At 38.4% G+C, this 6,526-nt stretch overlaps 1 protein-coding gene across 7 annotated transcripts in view; it reads left to right on the plus strand.

Moving 5' to 3' along the window:
• Tfdp2 (transcription factor Dp-2) overlaps positions 1-6,526 on the plus strand; it is a 227,714-nt gene that overhangs the window by 133,383 nt on the left and 87,805 nt on the right. The gene's annotated exons all lie outside the window — the stretch shown is intronic.

The following is a 6,526-nucleotide window of genomic DNA, read 5'->3' on the forward strand; positions in this document are numbered from 1 at the left end:
TGTGTGTGTGTGTGTGTGTGTGTGTGTGTGTGTATATATATTCTTTAAAGTAGGTTAAAAAAAATAAAGTAGGTTATATTCTTTCACCTGTTAGAAACTCTTTTTAAAGTTCATGACTAGAAAAGAATCAGATTTGTGTTGTGTTTATTTCATAGTTATTTATAATAACAAAATATGGTGACTAAAAACCATTTATAGGAAAATATAATGCAGTTGTATGGTAGAATATTATGTATTATTATTAGTGTTTAGTATTTACTAATGTCTACTAATGATCTTGTTCCTTTTTAGTCTTCTGTGCAAAGCAGCATTCATGATTCTGATCCTTTTCCTTGTACTTTACTAGATCCTCAGATAAGAAAATGCAATTCTATTGTATATAAATATCAAAATTAGTATATTACTTTTTTCCTCCAAAAACCATTTCCTTATATGTGTTTTTGTCTTCCTCATTTTCTTTCGTTTTACTTTTTTTTTTTAGACTAGTCTTACTGTGTGGTTCAGGCTGGCCTTGAACTCAATATGTAGCCTAGACTGGCCTCAAACTCACGATGATCATCCTGCCTCAGGCTCCTATGTGCTGGGATTGTAGATGTGCACTACAATGCCTAATTCTTATTTTACTTTCAATTTGGGTGTTACGTGGAACCTTTGCATAGTTCTGTTCTCCCTAGAATGCTCTTCTCCCTGCTTTTACCAAGGCTGAGAACTCTTCACCTTCCAGGTTGCACCTTAAATACCACTCACCCTTCAGAGAGCACTCCCTACCTTGTCTAGAAGAACATTCCCTGTGATACCCTTACCAGCCCTCCAGTACTAATTTCTTTTTCTTTTTCTTTTTTTTTTTTTATTTTAGGGAAGGGTCTACAGGGTGTTCAGGGTCTCACTATTAGATTGGACTCGTAGTGATCCTCCTGTTTTACAGCCTCCCAAGAGCTGGGATTACAGGCGTGTGTCGCCACGCCCAGTCTCAATTGCTGTCTCAGCACCCCGGGAGCTAGGCCAGCACGGCAGGCCCGGGGATAGAACCCCCGGCCCCTGCGCCTGCTTGCGGGCACTTTAATCTGCTGAGCTATTTGGCCATCCCTTCACTAATTTCTTTTGAAAGAGTTAACAAAATTGATTATATTTGCTCGTTTATGGTATTTCCCGCATTGGACTAACTTCCAAAGCTAAGGATTTTATCTTCATTAGATTATTTTAGGCCCTCTCCTAATAACCAGCACTTTATAAAAAGTAAGTAGGTATAGATTTAAATGAACAGAATAAATTCACCAGTCTTAACCATAGCTCTTTAAGAATCTATCATGTAACTTGAAAGTTATAACAAAATGTTCGTGGCTGGGGAGATAGCTCAGTAGAATAAGCAAGGGCCTGAGTTCAGTCCCTGATTCCGATAAATAAATAAATAAATAAATATTCTTATAGTCCATGTATTTTAGCTACATATTTTGGATATTTAATGTATTTTTTCATAGGAATTCAAAGAAAATTAAATTAGAATTAAGAGGTCAGAAATAGAAGCTCTTATAGTAGAGTTGGAACTCCTCTTTTATACTGAAGAGTAGATGGAATCAGAAGGGAGAAGACATTTGGGGCAAGATTGCTGCTTGAGTTTCTAAGACAGGAAAAAGGAATACCTTTGGTGTGTTTTAGAAAACATGATAGGGGCCAGGGAGATGGCTCAGTGGAATAAGCACTTCCCTGGCAAGCTCAAGGGCCTGAGTTCAATCCCTGGTTCTGCCAAAAAAAAAAAAGAAGAAAAGAAAACGTGATAGAATTTCAGGGTGCTCATGGAGAAGGCAGCTAGTTACTTGTAATTATTAATATAAAGTTACTGGTAGTTATAAAACTCTGTGTCTAACCATTCAGTGCCTAGAAAGAATGCTAATATAGTTAAAATATCTTCTGTGGTCAGTGTAGTTATTTTAACAGCCACTAGAGATACTTGATCATTAAAATCTTAGTTTATGTGATATGAAGGACATAGTTTATACTCCTTAGTTCAGTAGCCAGGAAGGATACAGAGATGGAACAGGGAAAACCGCAGAGTTGAAAATCTGCTGTAGAGGGGCACAAAGACCACTTCATGTGATAAATATGTCAAATTATGGAGTACTGTGGTGAGTGTAATAAAGGCATGTCTCAATCCCGTGGGAACCCAAAATGGGACCCAGCCTACTTCAGAGTGAATTGGGGATATCTTAACTAAAAAGGTGACACTTTATATGGGTTTTAAAGGATGAGTCCTAGTTCATCAAATGAAGAAAATTGAAGCCTTTCCAGTACAGTCATGGACTGTTGAAGAAATAGTGAATAATTCATGCACAGAGTTTCTGGGAAATGATCCTAGGAAAGCTTGCTAACATCATTAGGGACCTTATATGATGTCTTTGGTGAGGAGAGATCAAAAATTTCATATAAGCAGGAAAAATTATTTTCCTTATTTTTTCACCATCTACAACAGTTTACTTGTATGAGTAGATCAATATACAACATGGAAAACAGTATAGTTTTAGCCTGCCTTTGGTAAAATCTTGTTGAATTTATATCTATAAGTAATATACATAGTCATAATATCCACATCCACACAGTATATGAGCATTGAGAAGTCAATCAGATTCAAATTTCAGTTCTACATAACCAAGTTACTTGATATTGATGAATTTCCATTTTTTTCATTTGAATAAGGCTCAAGAGTGGTTTCTGCACTGTTGCTGGGGGTGGGGTGGGGTCGTGAGGTTGCTTTTGGTTAGGAAGATAGTTCAGTGAGAAGTTCATTAGATGTAATTTAGCCTGAATGGATTCTTAGTCTTAAATGAAGATTGGCCTTGAGTTAGCATAAAAATATGGTTGAAGTTTAACCTGTAAAGGACAATAAATCTGGGTGTGGTGGTACATGGCTGTGATCGCAGCTACTAAAGAGACTGAGGCAGGAGGATTGCAAGTTCAATGTTACCCTGGACAATTTAGGGAGAGCTTGTCTCAAAACAGAAAAGTCTGGGAATGTAGCTCAGTGACATAGCATTCTTGGGTTTGATCTCCAGCATTGTAACCCCCAACCTTCACCCCACAAAAAAAGAGAAAGAGAATTGTTGCTGAACTCAGAAACATTTCACTTCTTACTAGATTACCTGTAGTAGAAAACCATTCGTTTGCTGCATTTTAAACGACTTGTTCAGAATAGCTCAACTAGTGATTTTTAGGTACTATATATAAGAATCCTAGGAACTTCACCACCAGACTGTACTAATACTGTAGCTACTTCGCCTTCTATGGTTATGTCCTTCTGATCATAGTTGATTAGCCCAGCACCTTATCTGGCAACATTTCATTGACCACTGAGTGTCTTCTTGGTGTTTAAGGGCCTATGGTGAGAGAAAGGTTGATGAAATTTGTGACATGAAACTAGCAGCACATTGTTTGCCATGTGTCCTGTATGGTGAATGCTGATCTATAGAGAGAATGGAGTTGACTTGAGACAGAAGACAGATGGGGACAAACACAATCAAGGGAACCTTAGAGTTCCAAAGGCCCAGCTCTTAGAGTTCCAAAGGCCCTTCCTGATTTGGTTACCTAATTCCTTCTTGGGTCCTTTGAGCCAGCTGTGCCAGCTGATTCTTTTCAAGTCGTACTAGCTTGAATTTGATTTCTGTACTGGTGATTAAATTAATGCTTGAATGTAGATGAAGTGTTCAGTCTACAGCTCATCCTTTCTTCACTATACCATGTTCCTTCTTTAGGGCTAAAAAATCTTATTTCCAAATTTTATCCCTTCCGAACTGGTAGGGTGCTTTAGCAAACTGTCTATAGCATCTTTGGTTTCCTTTTATTCCTTTTCCTCTCTTTCTTCCTCCTTTCTTCCCTCCCTCCCTTCCTGAGATGGCATTTTGGTTTTTCCCATTTCATAGATGCTTAAACATGTTCCTTGCATGGGGTTTCCTTCAATTTGTGAAACATTTAATAAGGCTTATGGTAGAAAATAAAAGGTTAAATTGGGCCAACTTGGGGAAAATTTGGACAGCTGACTTAAGTAGTTTACGTTGTCCTTATCAGAAGTGTTTAATAGAACTTTCCACAGTGGGGGAGAAGTTCTGTATCTGTACTGTCCAGTACAGCAGCTGTTGGCTGTGTGTGGCTTCCCAGAACACTTGATATTTGGTAGTGTAACAGAGAAATTGAATGTTAAATTTTGTTTAGTCAGTGTAAACTTGAATAGCTACATGTAGCTGCAGCTAACATTTTGGATAATAGAGCTCTGGATATTGAGTGGTTATCACAAATTGTATCTTTTATTCTTTTTTTTTATTTTTAAACTGAGAGAAAAAAACTAGAAACAATATGACTATTTAGTGGATAAGGATAAGACAAGAAGAAAAGCACTTTCTCTTTTGAATCTTGATGCCTTCCATAAGATTAAGGGAATATAGAATGTGCTGCTTTGGGAAGGAGGACAGTTTTAGTATTGAAGGAATTGAGATTTTGCAATATAGAGATAGACATGCACAGTAAGTGATTGTAAAGAAGAGTTTTGAGAAGAACAGAACAGAAAGGAACAGAGCTAGAAGGGTAAAATTTTGTATTTTTGTAGTAAGCTCCATAGATGTAGATAATGTTCTCCAAAGAGGGATTATAGATCTTGAAGATAGTATTGTGTTAGTCAGCTTTCTGCTGCTGTAACAAATACTGGAGGCAGATCTACTTAAAAGGAAGAAAAGTTTACCTTGGCTTCTAGTTTTGGTGGTGTCATTGTGTTGCTGATTTGGTCACACTGCCCTGTACCTGTGGGCAGCACAGAGCTTCATGGTGAGAGCAAGTGGCAGGGGAGACCCATTCATCTTGTAGCCACGAACTGAAAGAGAAAGAGTGTGTTGTTTTTGGAACTGGGGATTGCACTTTGGCCCCACGGTTTCCTTCGTGGTTGTGTTCTGAGTGACCTAAACCTCCAGTAGGTCCTGCATCATAAAAGTTCTACCACTGCCCAATAGTCCTGTGGCCTGCGGACCAGATCTTTTCATGTAGGAGCCTTTTGAGTTCATTCCAGATTCAAACCTTAACAAGCAGTAAGAACAGAACCTTGAAAAGTGTCTGTATTTAAAGGGTGCAAATGAGGGGAGGAGCAAGCAAAAGTGAAATTATTTACTGTGATATTTTTAGGAAGCCAGCATTTACTCATGCAAGTGGTTGCAGGAACCCTTTGCTTGGACTTGTCAAGATTAGACATTGTATTTGAACATGTAAGTCTAGCCACAGAATAGCTCATTTCCACTCCTTCATTATGTGGGTCTGCGTAGCTAACTGAATCTGCCAGACACGGGTCAAATAAGAACTGTTGTTGTACTAGCATAGTGTCATTTCTGCCTAAGAATCATAAATGTCATTAAATGTAGTGAGTACTTGGTCAGGCCATCAGTAAATACAGCAAATTCCAGTCTGAAGAAATTAGATTATACGCCTGGAAGAGAGAATGCTAAGCCCCTTTGGTGATTTTTAATTAATCAGTAATTGTAATTAATATGTTTAAATGATTTTTCTATATAAGATTAAAAAGAAAGTGTTTGAGAGGACCTATATCAGATGCATTTTTTCCTAACAGTGGGAGTCCATGCATTTTCCTACACTGTGATTGGCTTAGTGTTTTTGCTTCTTTGTTGTTCTTTTTATTTTGGTACAGGGAATCAAACCCAGAACCTTGCGCTTGCCAGGCAGGTGCTGTGCCACTCAGCTATATCCCTGGTCCTTGTCATACACTTGTAGAAGAACATTTTAGAAAATGGTTTGTGATGATGCTGCCTGGTAGAAAGGCAGTAGATGGAAGGGCAATAAGTAGACCGAAGTACAGTAGAGGGAGCAGGGCCAGCATTGGTCAGGAAGGCAGCAAGGAGAAGGAAGCATGCAGGTGTGTGGAGGTAGGCTGAAGGTCACACCTCAGGTGAAGGCAGTAGGTCGCAGGTCAGTTTGCTGCCTAGTTCAGTGCCACACTGAGTAATTACTCATGAAATGAAGAAATATAGTGGAATCCTACTATGACTCCACCTTATTATACTCATTTCATGACCTCAGTCACCATATGCCTTCCTTTTTTCTTTTTTGGTACTAGGGATTGAACTCAGGACCTTGTGCGCTTGCCAGGCAGGCACTTATGCTGCTGAGCTATCTTCCTGGCTCTTCTTTTTTTTTTTTTTCCGGAACTGGGGATTGAACCAACTTTTTTCTTTTATTCAAAACTTATAAAATGTTTCCACAAAAACTTGGTATGTAGTAGTTTAACTGATTTATTTTACTCAAATATTTGCTCAAATATTACAGACAATTTGAAATTTAATCTTAATTTATTTAAATTCAATTTTCTTTACATATGCCTTTGCTATTCAGTTTACTGTTAAAATATATACTAGAGGCGGCATGGCCCTAGCTCAGGCATTTAAAGTGGCTGCTTCCACAAAGCTCTCAGCCTCAGGTTGCTGGAGTTCGAACCTCACAACTCTCCCGCTGGCCAAAAGTGCCCTGAAGCCATTCGAGGAAC

The sequence above is a fragment of the Octodon degus genome, unplaced genomic scaffold (genome assembly GCF_000260255.1).
Source record: "Octodon degus isolate 3935 unplaced genomic scaffold, OctDeg1.0 scaffold00028, whole genome shotgun sequence".
Taxonomy (NCBI): Eukaryota; Metazoa; Chordata; class Mammalia; order Rodentia; family Octodontidae; genus Octodon; species Octodon degus.